We start from the raw sequence: 17251 nt of genomic DNA on the forward strand, positions 1-17251 counted from the left end.
GGTGCCCCCTTTAAAAAAAAAAAAAAATGGACAGGGGGTCGCCCGTGGGCAGGGCAACCCCCTGTGGGGGCAATATTTTTTTTTGTTGTTGTAGGGCTTTTTTTGGCCCCCAAGGAAACCATACAACAACTTAAAAAAAATAGATATATTTGTAGATATATCTATGTACCTAGATATATCTATAGATAGATCTATAGATATATATATATATATATATATATATATCTATAGATCTATCTATAGATATATCTAGGTACATAGATATATATATATATATATATATATATCTCCCTTTTGTCAATATGTGTGGTTTCCCTGGGGGCTGCGATCGGCCCCCAGGAAAACCAGACCCACATATAAAAGTGATATATATATATATATATATATATATATATATTTATATATAGATTTGCCACCAGTTGTCTTGCAGTTCAAAGCAATGCACATACTTCAACTGACGCTTTTCAACTGTAGCTTTTAGGCAGCAATAAAAAAGTCAAGTAAGTATTGTGATTATGTTTCTGCTACAAAAGGGTCAGACTTGTCTAGTGGCAGTTTTAGTGCCATAAAGAAGCGCAGAAGGTTTATATGCCTACTGCAAAGAGCAAATCTGTATTTTATGTAAATAGCTGAGTACATTAGTAAAGTCAGCCATTACCTGCGCTATAATACAAATGAAATGTATGTGCGGGGTGGAGGGCGGCTATGGAGAGATGAAGGGCACTTTTGCTGGGTGGTAATGAGGGAATCCGAGGAGGAGGGAGTGGGAGGACCAATAATGATTGTTGGAAACAGTTAGGAGCGCACCTGCCTAACATCCCAGCAAATAATCTGCCCCGTTGCATCATGATAAATGTAGTTTCCTCAAAAAACGAACTCAGTTACTTTTAAATATTTCACCTCTAAGTAGGTGCAGCCTTTGCTGTGCATCTCTGGACACATGTGTTTCTGGGTTAGTCCCTTCTTCAGCAGAGAACAAATTTACGGGGTGCTGGAAATGCTGCCATTAATCATCCGGTTTCAATACCTCTTCACTGGCATGCAGTGCCTGCTCCAGAGCTCGTCAGCCCAGTGGCTCAAGGGAGCCTTTTTAAAGTCACAAACAGTTAGGAGCGCACCTGCCTAACATCCCAGCAAATAATCTGCCCCGTTGCATCATGATAAATGTAGTTTCCTCAAAAAACGAACTCAGTTACTTTTAAATATTTCACCTCTAAGTAGGTGCAGCCTTTGCTGTGCATCTCTGGACACATGTGTTTCTGGGTTAGTCCCTTCTTCAGCAGAGAACAAATTTACGGGGTGCTGGAAATGCTGCCATTAATCATCCGGTTTCAATACCTCTTCACTGGCATGCAGTGCCTGCTCCAGAGCTCGTCAGCCCAGTGGCTCAAGGGAGCCTTTTTAAAGTCACAAACAGTTAGGAGCGCACCTGCCTAACATCCCAGCAAATAATCTGCCCCGTTGCATCATGATAAATGTAGTTTCCTCAAAAAACGAACTCAGTTACTTTTAAATATTTCACCTCTAAGTAGGTGCAGCCTTCGCTGTGCATCTCTGGACACATGTGTTTCTGGGTTAGTCCCTTCTTCAGCAGAGAACAAATTTACGGGGTGCTGGAAATGCTGCCATTAATCATCCGGTTTCAATACCTCTTCACTGGCATGCAGTGCCTGCTCCAGAGCTCGTCAGCCCAGTGGCTCAAGGGAGCCTTTTTAAAGTCACAAACAGTTAGGAGCGCACCTGCCTAACATCCCAGCAAATAATCTGCCCCGTTGCATCATGATAAATGTAGTTTCCTCAAAAAACGAACTCAGTTACTTTTAAATATTTCACCTCTAAGTAGGTGCAGCCTTTGCTGTGCATCTCTGGACACATGTGTTTCTGGGTTAGTCCCTTCTTCAGCAGAGAACAAATTTACGGGGTGCTGGAAATGCTGCCATTAATCATCCGGTTTCAATACCTCTTCACTGGCATGCAGTGCCTGCTCCAGAGCTCGTCAGCCCAGTGGCTCAAGGGAGCCTTTTTAAAGTCACAAACAGTTAGGAGCGCACCTGCCTAACATCCCAGCAAATATTCTGCCCCGTTGCATCATGATAAATGTAGTTTCCTCAAAAAACGAACTCAGTTACTTTTAAATATTTCACCTCTAAGTAGGTGCAGCCTTTGCTGTGCATCTCTGGACACATGTGTTTCTGGGTTAGTCCCTTCTTCAGCAGAGAACAAATTTACGGGGTGCTGGAAATGCTGCCATTAATCATCCGGTTTCAATACCTCTTCACTGGCATGCAGTGCCTGCTCCAGAGCTCGTCAGCCCAGTGGCTCAAGGGAGCCTTTTTAAAGTCACAAACAGTTAGGAGCGCACCTGCCTAACATCCCAGCAAATAATCTGCCCCGTTGCATCATGATAAATGTAGTTTCCTCAAAAAACGAACTCAGTTACTTTTAAATATTTCACCTCTAAGTAGGTGCAGCCTTTGCTGTGCATCTCTGGACACATGTGTTTCTGGGTTAGTCCCTTCTTCAGCAGAGAACAAATTTACGGGGTGCTGGAAATGCTGCCATTAATCATCCGGTTTCAATACCTCTTCACTGGCATGCAGTGCCTGCTCCAGAGCTCGTCAGCCCAGTGGCTCAAGGGAGCCTTTTTAAAGTCACAAACAGTTAGGAGCGCACCTGCCTAACATCCCAGCAAATAATCTGCCCCGTTGCATCATGATAAATGTAGTTTCCTCAAAAAACGAACTCAGTTACTTTTAAATATTTCACCTCTAAGTAGGTGCAGCCTTTGCTGTGCATCTCTGGACACATGTGTTTCTGGGTTAGTCCCTTCTTCAGCAGAGAACAAATTTACGGGGTGCTGGAAATGCTGCCATTAATCATCCGGTTTCAATACCTCTTCACTGGCATGCAGTGCCTGCTCCAGAGCTCGTCAGCCCAGTGGCTCAAGGGAGCCTTTTTAAAGTCACAAACAGTTAGGAGCGCACCTGCCTAACATCCCAGCAAATAATCTGCCCCGTTGCATCATGATAAATGTAGTTTCCTCAAAAAACGAACTCAGTTACTTTTAAATATTTCACCTCTAAGTAGGTGCAGCCTTTGCTGTGCATCTCTGGACACATGTGTTTCTGGGTTAGTCCCTTCTTCAGCAGAGAACAAATTTACGGGGTGCTGGAAATGCTGCCATTAATCATCCGGTTTCAATACCTCTTCACTGGCATGCAGTGCCTGCTCCAGAGCTCGTCAGCCCAGTGGCTCAAGGGAGCCTTTTTAAAGTCACAAACAGTTAGGAGCGCACCTGCCTAACATCCCAGCAAATAATCTGCCCCGTTGCATCATGATAAATGTAGTTTCCTCAAAAAACGAACTCAGTTACTTTTAAATATTTCACCTCTAAGTAGGTGCAGCCTTTGCTGTGCATCTCTGGACACATGTGTTTCTGGGTTAGTCCCTTCTTCAGCAGAGAACAAATTTACGGGGTGCTGGAAATGCTGCCATTAATCATCCGGTTTCAATACCTCTTCACTGGCATGCAGTGCCTGCTCCAGAGCTCGTCAGCCCAGTGGCTCAAGGGAGCCTTTTTAAAGTCACAAACAGTTAGGAGCGCACCTGCCTAACATCCCAGCAAATAATCTGCCCCGTTGCATCATGATAAATGTAGTTTCCTCAAAAAACGAACTCAGTTACTTTTAAATATTTCACCTCTAAGTAGGTGCAGCCTTTGCTGTGCATCTCTGGACACATGTGTTTCTGGGTTAGTCCCTTCTTCAGCAGAGAACAAATTTACGGGGTGCTGGAAATGCTGCCATTAATCATCCGGTTTCAATACCTCTTCACTGGCATGCAGTGCCTGCTCCAGAGCTCGTCAGCCCAGTGGCTCAAGGGAGCCTTTTTAAAGTCACAAACAGTTAGGAGCGCACCTGCCTAACATCCCAGCAAATAATCTGCCCCGTTGCATCATGATAAATGTAGTTTCCTCAAAAAACGAACTCAGTTACTTTTAAATATTTCACCTCTAAGTAGGTGCAGCCTTTGCTGTGCATCTCTGGACACATGTGTTTCTGGGTTAGTCCCTTCTTCAGCAGAGAACAAATTTACGGGGTGCTGGAAATGCTGCCATTAATCATCCGGTTTCAATACCTCTTCACTGGCATGCAGTGCCTGCTCCAGAGCTCGTCAGCCCAGTGGCTCAAGGGAGCCTTTTTAAAGTCACAAACAGTTAGGAGCGCACCTGCCTAACATCCCAGCAAATAATCTGCCCCGTTGCATCATGATAAATGTAGTTTCCTCAAAAAACGAACTCAGTTACTTTTAAATATTTCACCTCTAAGTAGGTGCAGCCTTTGCTGTGCATCTCTGGACACATGTGTTTCTGGGTTAGTCCCTTCTTCAGCAGAGAACAAATTTACGGGGTGCTGGAAATGCTGCCATTAATCATCCGGTTTCAATACCTCTTCACTGGCATGCAGTGCCTGCTCCAGAGCTCGTCAGCCCAGTGGCTCAAGGGAGCCTTTTTAAAGTCACAAACAGTTAGGAGCGCACCTGCCTAACATCCCAGCAAATAATCTGCCCCGTTGCATCATGATAAATGTAGTTTCCTCAAAAAACGAACTCAGTTACTTTTAAATATTTCACCTCTAAGTAGGTGCAGCCTTTGCTGTGCATCTCTGGACACATGTGTTTCTGGGTTAGTCCCTTCTTCAGCAGAGAACAAATTTACGGGGTGCTGGAAATGCTGCCATTAATCATCCGGTTTCAATACCTCTTCACTGGCATGCAGTGCCTGCTCCAGAGCTCGTCAGCCCAGTGGCTCAAGGGAGCCTTTTTAAAGTCACAAACAGTTAGGAGCGCACCTGCCTAACATCCCAGCAAATAATCTGCCCCGTTGCATCATGATAAATGTAGTTTCCTCAAAAAACGAACTCAGTTACTTTTAAATATTTCACCTCTAAGTAGGTGCAGCCTTTGCTGTGCATCTCTGGACACATGTGTTTCTGGGTTAGTCCCTTCTTCAGCAGAGAACAAATTTACGGGGTGCTGGAAATGCTGCCATTAATCATCCGGTTTCTATACCTCTTCACTGGCATGCAGTGCCTGCTCCAGAGCTCGTCAGCCCAGTGGCTCAAGGGAGCCTTTTTAAAGTCACAAACAGTTAGGAGCGCACCTGCCTAACATCCCAGCAAATAATCTGCCCCGTTGCATCATGATAAATGATAATGATTGTTGGACTGGGTGCAGGAGGTGCTAAAGACTGTGACGAATGGTATGTGACAAGGTGTTTTTTGAGTGTCTTGAAAGAACGTGCTGATTGAGGGAAGAAGCGCAGGTAAGGTGGCCTCTACTGTTGCACGTATCTCACACACACCATCGATTTTGTGACTGTTTACTGAGGCTAGTGTTTTAGAGCAACAGTTTAGCGAATAGCAGAGATGGCATCTTGATGGATGACTGCTGCCGGCACTCGGGTTATAGAGGACAGCTCTGACATAGGATCAGAGACTGAGACATCAGATACTGAGACAGCATCTGAGGGATAGGACAATGGCGCAGACTCTGGGAGTGATTTTTCAGTCGGAGGAGTCCCATTCGATAACTCCTCTTCCAGTACATTATGAGGGAGGTGATGAGGACAGTCCTGCTGTCCCTTCGCAAGCAGTCTGTGCAACTGGGTAATAGTGGGTTAGCCCAACCCAGAGAGCAGGTGCATGCGGCGGCAAGCAGAGAGAGAGAGAGAGAGAGTGCTCTCTTGGGAGCTCCCCAATTTACTTCAACCCCAAATTCCACCGCCCAAATCGTATTGTGGAGACATCAAAATTATCTATCGCAAAACAAACTGGCTTTGTAAGGCAGGCACCTGTGTTTTTGGTCCTGGGTTCGGCGGCCATATGGAGAAACACACTAAACCCAAACATTTCTGGAAACTAGGTGTGACTTGTGTGGATTCCCCAAAGTTTTCTTACCCAGAATACCCTGCAAAGCTGAAATGTTGAATAAAAACTCTATTTTTCTCGCATTTCTGTCACACAAACTACAGGAATATGCTGGGATCCACACAATTCCTACCACCCAGTGATTCCTCACCTGTCCTGTTAAAAACACTACCCCACTTGAGTGCCTACACCTAGTGCCTGCGTCAGGAATGGATCACCCCAGGGTCAACAGCTGCCTCATGTAAGGACCAACATTGACCGTTGTGTGATCTATTCCTGTCGCGGGCACCAGGCCTACCCACACAAGTGAGGTACCATTTGTTATTGGGAGACTTGGGGGAATGCTGGGTGGAAGGAAATTTGTGGCTCCTCTCAGATTCCAGAACTTTCTGTCACCAAAATTAGAGGAAAAAGTGTTTTTTTGGCCACATTTTGATGTTTGCAAAGGATTCTGGGTAACAGAACCTGGTCAGAGCCCCACAAGTCACCCCATCTTGGATTCCCCTGGGTTTCTAGTTTTCAAAAATGTGCTGGTTTGCTAGGTTTCCCCAGGTGCCGGCTGAGCTAGAGGCCAAAATCCACAGGTAGGCACTGTTTTCTATGAAAAAATGCGATGTTTCCACGTTGTGTTTTGGGGCATTTCCTGTCGCGGGCACTAGGCCTACCCACACAAGTGAGGTATTATTTTTATCGGGAGACTTGGGGGAACGCTGGGTGGAAGGAAATTTGTGGCTCCTCTCAGATTCCAGAACTTTCTGTCACCAAAATGTGAGGAAAACGTGTTTTTTTAGCCACATTTTGAGGTTTGCAAAGGATTCTGGGTAACAGAACCTGGTCAGAGACCCACAAGTCACCCCATCTTGGATTCCCCTAGGTCTCTAGTTTTCAAAAATGCACAGGGTTGGTAGGTGTCCCTAGGTGCCGGCTGAGCTAGAGGCCAAAATCTACAGGTAGGCACTTTGCAAAAAACAGCTTTGTTTTCTGTCAAAAAATGGGATGTGTCCACGTTGTGTTTTGGGGCATTACCTGTCGCGGGCGCTAGGCCTACCCACACAAGTGAGGTATCATTTTTATCGGGAGACTTGGGGGAACATAGAATAGCAAAACAAGTGTTATTGCCCCTTATCTTTCTCTACATTTTTTCCTTCCAAATATAAGAGAGTGTGTAAAAAAGACGTCTATTTGAGAAATGCCCTGCAATTCACATGCTAGTATGGGCACCCCGGAATTCAGAGATGTGCAAATAACCACTGCTCCTCAAAACCTTATCTTGAGCCCATTTTGGAAATGCAAAGGTTTTCTTGATACCTATTTTTCACTCTTCATATTTCAGCAAATGAATTGCTGTATACCCAGTATAGAATGAAAACCAACTGCAGGGTGCAGCTCATTTATTGGCTCTGGGTACCTAGGGTTCTTGATGTACCTACAAGCCCTTTATATCCCCGCAACCAGAAGAGTCCAGCAGACATAACGGTATATTGCTTTAAAAAATCTGACATCGCAGGAAAAAGTTACAGAGTAAAACATAAAGAAAAATGGCTGTTGTTTTCAGCTCAATTTCAATATTTATTTTATTTCAGCTGTTATTTTCTGTAGGAAAACCTTGTAGGATCTACACAAATGACCCCTTGCTGAATTCAGAATTGTGTCTAGTTTTCAGAAATGTTTAGCGTGCCGGGATCCAGTATTGGTTTCATACCCATTCCTGTCACTAACTGGAAGGAGGCTGAAAGCACCAAAAATAGTAAAAATGGGGTATGTCCCAGTAAAATGCCAAATTTGTGTTGAAAAATGTGGTTTTCTGATTCAAGTCTGCCCGTTCCTGAAAGGTGGGAAGATGGTGATTTTAGCACCAGAAACCCTTTGTTGATGCCATTTTCAGGGAAAAAACCACAAGCCTTCTTCGGCAGCCCTTTTTTCCCATTGTTTTGGAAAAAACGAAATTTTCACTGTATTTTGGCTAATTTCTTGATCTTCTCCAGGGGAAACCACAAACTCTGGGTACCATTAGAATCACTAGGATGTTGGAAAAAAAGGATGCAAATTTGGCGTGGATAGCTTATGTGGACAAAAAGTTATGAAGGCCTAAGCGCGAACTACCCCAAATAGCCAAAAAAGGGCTCAGCACTGGGGGGGGGGGAGAGGGGTTAAACGTGCACCTGAATTGTGATCACGGTAACTGACCACCAATGTATACACAAACTAATAATGATGAATAAAACGTTTATGTCATGTTTAATTAAGCTTATATTAACATTTATGTTATTGCATTTGTATTGAAAAACTTTATAGGCCTTAAGTTAGCGTGAGCTGCGGGTTTTAGCTGCCCAGCTCTCATATTAAATGAATTTTTCTGTTTTTCCAGTGAGCTGACTCGCAAAGGGCCATGACCCTGCGAATGTTTTTTTTCTTCAACTTGGAAGACAAATGTATCTATGTTGATTACGTTCCCAAGCGCATATTTGGGTCCTTGGTTTAAAAGGTTATGTGCAAATTGAAACAAATGTAGATTAATAAAATGTACAAGGTCACTTAGACCAATGGACAATGGATCTGCTGACCCAAAGACGTGCCAAAGAGTGAAGTAACACCGGACATGCCACCCCTGAAGACATCAATTATGAAGACCAATCAAAGTGCTATGAATTAATGTGGGGTGACAATGGAGATTACCTAATGCTAAATTTGATAGGTTAAAGATAGTGGGGTATGGGAAATGTCCAATAGAATTTTGGGGGAATGTACTACGAAAAAGGGATAAAAACCCATGTCACAGAAGGGTCATTAGAACTAGGTAGGGAATGCTATTGATTTTATCCAGAAACTCTGTCACTTTGTTTGGTGACTTTGAGACTTATTAAAACCATCCTCACCCATAGACTGCCCATTTACACTTTTCCTCCTTACGAGGGAAGTGGCCCCTATGCCCTTTAGTTGGGTTTAGACTGATGGCAATTTGACTGTTGTCCTGAAGACGAAGACTGATCCTGTGTGCTGACCTAATCCTTGGAGGGTAATTATGACAATGCAATTTGTCTGTTTGCTTTTTCTTTCTAGGTACCAACTGCTTAATTATGGTAGAGACCATAGTTAGATGTTTTTTCAAATTGGTGTTCTAAATTGTTTGCATGAAGCCTAACATGCCGATGCTAATTAGTGGTTAGGACAGGTGATCATCAAATTGACGCAAATAGACAAACAACTGACATTATGCTATGTTGAACTGACGCGTATTTGACACTTTGCTGTATTCCGATCTATGTTTGTGCCGTGTTATATTCTGATGTTTATGATTCTTGCCTTATTGAAATCTTACCAAAGTTGCCATATTGTAACTATGCTGTTGTGTTTATTGGCTTTGAGATTGACGCACTTACTTTTAGACTGTAACTAATAGGGAATAAACTTCATAAAAATTCTATTAAAGGTGTGGTTATTTATGGCTGAAAGGTCATGGTTGCGTCGTCAATTTGATTAACGTCTTTGACCAAAGTAAAATGTATTGTGGTGATAAATATTGATGACATTATTGATATATTGATTGACATATTGATCAGCTATCTCGTCCTACGGTGTCTCTCAACTGGGTCAAAAGATTCATTGGCTTAAAACGAGTCCTAATGTGTAATAAATTAACATAAAAGGACGCGTTAACAGTTCTGGTAGCAGAGTGACGGTTTGGCCCTTTGGGGCCCTAGGACGGAGAATCACTGTTTAAAACTGTTTTTCTGTGATAATGGAAATTGGGGGTATGACGGGTTTCTAAGTTCACCATGACTTTCCCGGGATCTCGGAGCCCGCCTAAGTGAGTTGGGAATGTTCTCGGCGTCATAATGCCTGTGATATAGGGTTTGCGCTTGCTCAGCTTATGCCTTTTTGCAGGTGATTGTGAAATCTGCGTGTATCTAGGTCAGGTAAATGTTGATTTAGTAGGAGTGGGCGTACTCCGCAGTATGAGAGTAGGGAAGTCGGCGTACTTCATGTGAATGTGACGCTTTGTGCTCAAAATTATCCACGTGGTTGGTTGTTTATGTACGGACCCGTCGTGGTCTAAGACTCCGGAGTATATTGACAAGTGTAGGAGACACTTGAGTTTATGTTGTAATCTGTGCGGTTTAATAGGTCAATCGGGCGTGGTTGACAAGTCAAGTTTGAGTTGAAAACATATGTGTGAAACCTTCGATGGGGATTTGGCAAGTTCTAAAGTGCACTAGGATGAGCCATTGACAAGTCGAGAGTAGAGTTTGCGGGTCGAATTCTGCTTGCGTATGCGGGAACTGAGAAGGAGAGAGTAGCGGCCGAGGCTTCAAGTGAAATCTCTCTAAAGTTCTGAAGCGAATGTGTTACCCTTCCTGTAGTAAACCGACAGATTTGTGTTGTCATTTAAGGTGCTCGCAATAATTTTGCATTAGTTTGTGTGAATTCAGTGAGGGGCGGACGAGCCGCAAGACTTTGTCAGCTGCCGTGTGTGAGTGTGACGTCAGTGGTGCCGCGCTGAGATAGGTCAGTTGTCGAGAGGGGTCGCGCACGGATTGGCTGCGAACCGTGAGAGGCAATGGGATGAGAAAGGTGGGTGAAGAGTGTCCTGGGAACTAAGTCACTTTCTGATTAAAATACAAATAACAGAAAATCGCAAAATGAATTTTGTCAAGGCATTTAAGAGGGCTCTGAAAGGAGATGCGTATATTATGGCAACTGATGGGGAGCTTACATGGCCCGAGGGTACTCCAGCTTACATGGTTATGGAAGAGAAGGGTGTCGCGCCTTGCTTATGGATGAAACAGTGGCGCAAATTAACAGAAAAGGAGGGATGTTTAGCGTTCCCAGAACATGGGACATTTAATCCGAAGGTGCCAGAGAACTTAAGGTGGATGGTAAGTACACAAAAACCACCTCCAAGGCCAGCTCAATATGAGGCTTTAGTGATTTGGGATCTGATGGCTCTTAAACATAGACAAGAAAGGTTTCAGAGAAGACTAAAAAGGGCAGAAAAATCCTATGCAGAAGCTAGGTGGGATAACGAGAACAAAATGTAGAGACGGGGAATTGTTGACGGATTAAAATTGTTCCCAGCAATAGCTCAGGGAGAAGAGTCATAGGGAAAGAAAGCCTCTTGTAAAACAGATAAGGACTCTAGTAAGTCTAAAGAGAATAAGAGAGCCTGGGAAGAAGAACATGATTCAGACAATGAGGAATTCATGGACATATTATTACATGATCGCCCGCCACCTTATGCGGTGAGCGACAGTGCCCCAAGCACTAGCGTGGATCCTGGGAACCAGACGCAGGAGAAGGGAGTTACTGATACGGTACAGACTAGTGATTCGACTTCGATACAGAATGGTGTCAGTGTACCCACTGCACCAGACATGCAGATACAGTTGCAACCTCCACTGCAGATACAGAGAATCTACCCAGACGTGCCAGTACTTGAGACTACTACAAATCTGAGAGTGCCGCCAGACCCAATATATACAAAATCAAGGTTAGTGCAAATTGCGTCAACTCCGAAATTGCTGTCCCAGCCGCAACCACAATTGATACCAGGGTATAACCCAGTGGCTGGTCCTCCATTAGTGCCTGTCCCGGGTACTTTGGAACAGACCTATGGAGTTACTGCTCCACGGAGTTTGGGACCAGGTCAGACACCTGCTGCCATATCATTACCAATTACTGTTGGTCCACCAGTGCCATTGTATGCACAAGGCAAATCTGGCGTATGTGATCAGGGAGTAATGACCCAAGATGCAAGAAGAGGAGGGTCTATAGGAACCCCCCAGATAATGGCCCCAGGAGAACAAGCAGTTGAAAAGCCGAGGTCCTTAATAGACCTTAGCCCAGTAGAAGCGCCCTTGGAAGCAATGCGTCAGGCAGGGTTAGGGGTTTTAACTCCACAGACGATAAGTACAAAAACCTCACAGTCGCCAATGATACATGCAGGGAACATTTCACTGCAGGGTTTTATAGTGCAACAGCTGAATGAATAGCTAGAAAAAACTTACACTTCACCAAAGACTACAGTGACTGCAGTGGAATCGGAAAAGGCAGGGCAAGATGACTACCTAAATTTTGTGAGACTGGGAGTGGAAGCTGCTGAATTAGTAGAAGGTACGATGGGGGTAAACAGACTGGAGTCATACACTGAAGCAGAATTGAGATTCCTGTGCCCCAAGATTACCAAAGAAGTGGGCAAGGTGCATCAGAGATTAGCAAACCTGGCAGACAAATACAATAGTGACATTGAAAACACTAAACATTTGAAAAGAAGCTACAGATTAGACTTTGATTCGAAAGATTTTGAGCACATGAGGTCTGCTGGAATGAAGGCACATTTAAAAGAATTATTGCAAAGTGCGCAAATTTGGGGTGCATTAGAAAAATGGGAAGGCATATGGGCAAAGAAAAGAGATAAGGAGAAAGGTGACAGTCCAGGGTCAAGTCAGACCAAAACCTTACCCGACACAGAATCAGTAAAAATACTACCCATGAGAGAAACAGCCGGTGGTGTTTTAGTACATGTACCGTGGTCCAGAGGAGACATCCTATCCTTTACTAATGATTATCCCAGATTGAGGGAGAAACCGATCGAGTGGTACCAGCAAACAGATAGGTTCGTGAAGCTTGCGAAGCGTCTCTGGGAAGACTTGAATACCTTGTTTGAGATCATTGTTCCGCCTGATTTGTGGCTCGAGTGTAAGAGGGGGGTAGATTGGCCGACGAAGGAACCGGCAAGGGATAAGGTGACCGGAGCACCCTCTGAAGAGGTGATGAAGTATTACCATAAGGTGATTGAGTTTTTGAAACAAAAGGTGTCGCCGAAGGTGACTGATTGGCAGAAGACTGACCGGACCTCACAAGAGGTTAAGGAATCAATACATGCTTACTATGAGAGGTTGCTAAAGGCATTCAAACACTACAGTGGTACTGAGACAATTGAGCCGAAGGACATGAACCATCTTGTGTTCAGATTCGTTGAAGGGCTGAGGCCAGAAGTTAGCCAGATGATAAAGAATCACTTGATTTGTTGGCAAGCGAAGCCGATTGATGAAGTGTTGCAGTACACGAAATACTGTAGCGACGAAATTGAGTTGAAACAGAAAAAGTTGAAAGAGAAAGTGATGGTGATGCAGATAAGGGCTGCACAGGCAGGAATACACGGAAATGGAGTTCAACAGATGATACAGCAACAACCGCAAATGAATGGTGTGTTTCAGGCGCAACCGAGAGGTCGATGCCGAGGGTTCGTGAATCGCGGTCCAGACTTGAATACCGTTGTGGTTCAAAATGACGTACAAGGGGTGAAAAAGATGTCACCATGTCACGCGTGCGGGGGCGTGGGGCACTGGAAACGGAAGTGCCCGAATGTGGTGCAGGATGGTGTTGTTCAGCAAAGCACTAATGTCAGTACATTGCAAAATGTGAGAGGTCCAAAGCTGAGACATCAAAATCCAAATTTTCAAAATAACCTGGTACAGATGCAAGGGGTACAGCCCATGCAGCAAATGCAAATGCCGCGTTTTCAGCCAGCGCAGATGCAGCAAGTACAACAGCAGGTTCCCTTGGTACCTAGACAGCAAATGCAATTACCAATGGCGCCAATGGGACAACAGCAGGCCATGCTTCCTCAACAGGTCACAGGTCAGGTAATGAGTCAAAATAATACAGTACAGCAATTCCCATTACGAGGTGAAGAGGGCATGAATGAAGAATGGTCGGATGATAGCTCAGATAGTGAAGAGTGCAGGCTTGCAGGATCCTTAGAGGTTGATCAAAGGGGTCCCTATGTGGAAGGAAAGGTAATGGGTTACAAAGTCTCGTTTTTGGTCGACACTGGAGCTACACGCTCTACAGTCAGGTTCTGAAATTACCACTTTCGGGGCGTACCATAAGGGTAGTTGGAGTAGCAAACCAGTACCTGACAAACCTGATTACAGATCCAGTGCAAGTTGAGATCGGCAACTTCCAGGGACTGCATAGATTTGTAGTCTGTGATTCAAGTCCGGTATCCCTACTGGGAAGGGACTTACTGTGCAAGACAAAATGTTCAATTACCTGTTCCAATGATGGAATCGAAGTACAGGCAAATAGTGATGATGAAGGATTGACATATTGATCAGCTATCTCGTCCTACGGTGTCTCTCAACTGGGTCAAAAGATTCATTGGCCTAAAACGAGTCCTAATGTGTAATAAATTAACATAAAAGGACGCGTTAACACTTGCGCAGGTTTGGTCTTGCACTATCGACCTGGAGCTGTATTATAGAAAGGGCGCACTGCCCCGGTCTGTGCTGCTGCAGTTTTAACAAGGTGGGTGCTGATGGGGGAGTGCACCCTATTATAATCAATGCACTGTTCTTTCACCTCTCTTAGAAGCAGCTGCTCCATCTTCCACAGTGCAGACAGCACCTGGCCTGCACCTTGAGGGGGGACGGAGATCAATAAGGTGCAGCTAGATCCAAGAAATGAAATATTGAACAGGCTGGCCCATTTTTGGGAAATCTTTACTTCTCTTATTGCCCCTCCAAGAACTTATGGATTACGGCAACTGGATGACTAATATAGCAGAGTACCCTCATAGAAACTGTCCCAGGATTCGTATATCGTGGTTAAGAAGTAATTATTTACCATCTAACCAGTACCTAGTCATCAGGCTTAAGGAAGGTTATGCACTTTTTGACCAATTTTCCACTTTAATTAAGCTAGAAAACTTAAATATCAAATACCCTTTGACACTTTGCTCCCAGGTACCCACCTAAGGTCAGGCTCACCCCATAATCTTGGTAGATATGAATAATGCTGTGGGGGTCATCCCAGGTTTTATTGCAATTCTAACTATTTTCTATAAGCCAGGAAACAGCTTCATGGGAGGTTAATAGGTTCGAAGGATCTAAGGGGTAATTGAGTGCTTTATCATGATTTTAACCATGTTTAACACTTGTAAATGGTCTCAAGGGGAGGTTAATGTGTTTATTACACTGTTTATGTCCTTCGTTATTAATTGTATTAATTATATCTTGTGCTGTTTATTTGGAGATGGAATGTTTTATGGTTTTTATTAACTAATAAAATACTTATTTACTATTACTGAATGAGAAGCAAAAGCTGTGAGAATGTCTTTGATCATATTCTTAAACAATGCTGCCAAATCATCACGAAATGATTATGTAGGAATAACTTTATGTAACAACATGAGGGTTTAAAGAGTGCATGTGATAGAAAAGACAGTCTTGGCAGGATTGGGGGCTCAAAGGATTTCCTTTGCATAGTATTCTGCATTAGCTGTTTTAATCTGTTTGTATACCTCATTAAAGCCAGATTAGAATACATTTTTAATTCTATCAAAATACTAGAGAGCCATGCGTGCTCAATTTTCTTACACTGGTGCTTATCAGCTCCTAACTCATCGCTGAACCAAGGGTCACTGAAGCAGACTCCTATTTGTTTTAAAGTAAAATTATATCAAGTGCTCTAATTACCCATGTCGGCTTGATAGCATATTCCTCCACTACCAAGCCTGTCCTAAAAGGGGAGGGGAAGTCAAAAGAAGTTTCCCTAAGGCCTCTGGAGATAATTTAGATCAGGACAGTGTAGCACTGGGAGAGTTTTTTTGTTTACTTAGGCCCATGGAGGAATAAGTATCGGCTAAAGAGAGATAAAAACAATTATAAGTGAGTCGTCAGGTCAGAATTGAAAACACACCTCCTTCAACTCAATTAAATGTGATGGAGCAAAGATTAAATCCAGTGTATGTCCATGTACAGGTGTAGCACTGGTGACAAATTGTTGTAGACCCATTGATCTGAGGTGGCCGAAGTATTAGAATCATCTGCTCAAATGTCAGTCACCTAACATGACAAATGCTGCGTGAGAGCTGTAGGCTTGTGCAAAATCCAGGGGTTAGGCAGCATATTAATATGACATTTGAGCTCAAGGTGAAAAAATGTATGTAAAGCCTAAGGATTCAGCCTGGCAGAACTTCTGTATTTGTAAAGTTTTTAAATTAAGATATGTTTTATACATATGAGCCAGTCAACCTTCTGCATGGCGGAGTTGAAAGATTTACAATATTGTAACTTTCAGGCCATGCTCCCCTTAGATTAGGATTAGAATCTGGAGCAGTCTCACAGCATGCTTCACAAGTGAGCAAGTGTAAAAGGCCTGCATCTTAGGGCAATACTTAAGAGTATGTAGTTGGCAAGCTACCATATTGATGCACACAGTACCATTTTGGACAAGATAGAGCCTTAGATATTCAGATCTGACCTTAAAAAGCTGTTCCCTTGAGTAGGTAAACCTAGGCTCTTGCATCTCGCTGAGTATTGTGGCTTTGTCAGTAAGAAAAGGGGCAGCATGACTGGTGCGGTGCAAGGCGGGTGAGCAGATGAGTGCTTTATGGGCTTGCTTTTGGTGCACCTTTGGCACGTCAGTGGGGTGCCTGCAGCACGTGCCCATCGCATGCCCACACTGCAGACCATTTTAAATAGACAAGCATTTCAAAACAAGCTAAAGCATAAACCAAAATGTAGGCCCAACGTCGGGAGCAATGGCATCTGGCCTGAGTAACAACAATAAAAATAACAATGGATGCTAGAAATATTCAGTAGACTGAGAGAAAATTGCAAAGTGCAAATCAACGTAATATAAAATACTTCAATCACAGAACAAAATGAAATACTGTCCAACACAATTAGGGTTCTCTGCCACAGAGTTGTAATCCTGTTTGTAATCTTCAGTGAGGCCCTATATCCATTTGCTACCTTCCCCCTACAATCAGAGTTTCTTAGTATCTACAATCCCCGGTGTGTAATACAGCAGTAAACAGGGTATACTAAGGTGTACTTCACTCAAACATAACCGATGATTAAATGTGCATAACAGTTCAGTTCACTTTCACAAATTCAAGTTCACCTGGTAAATCTTCTGTTCCTCAGTCTTTAGTTCTGCTTACAGTGTAGGCCCCAGGTTCCCTGCATTACTGTAGATCGCTTGTCCTGTATTGGCGTCAGTGGTTTCTTCATTCGGAAGTTATATGCTGAATGGGCTTAGTGGAGGAATCTCAGACACAGGCACACATCTCTGGCAGTAGCAATCTCCAAAACCTGGAGCAGATGTGGCATTTTGATGCTTCTGAGCCACTCGTCAGCAGCTAGGTGTGTTTGGCAGACAAGGCCTCTTGGCCGATCAGGGCTCCTGCATCAGCAGCTCCTCCAGCAGAAAGTGCAGACTTTAGGTATGTCTACCCACTTTTCGGAGATTGGCTGTCATGCAGACACCATCCCTAACCACACGCAGTCCTTTGAGTACTCTATGGAAGGCTCCCT

Source organism: Pleurodeles waltl, chromosome 5 (assembly GCF_031143425.1).
Source record: "Pleurodeles waltl isolate 20211129_DDA chromosome 5, aPleWal1.hap1.20221129, whole genome shotgun sequence".
NCBI classification, from domain to species: Eukaryota; Metazoa; Chordata; class Amphibia; order Caudata; family Salamandridae; genus Pleurodeles; species Pleurodeles waltl.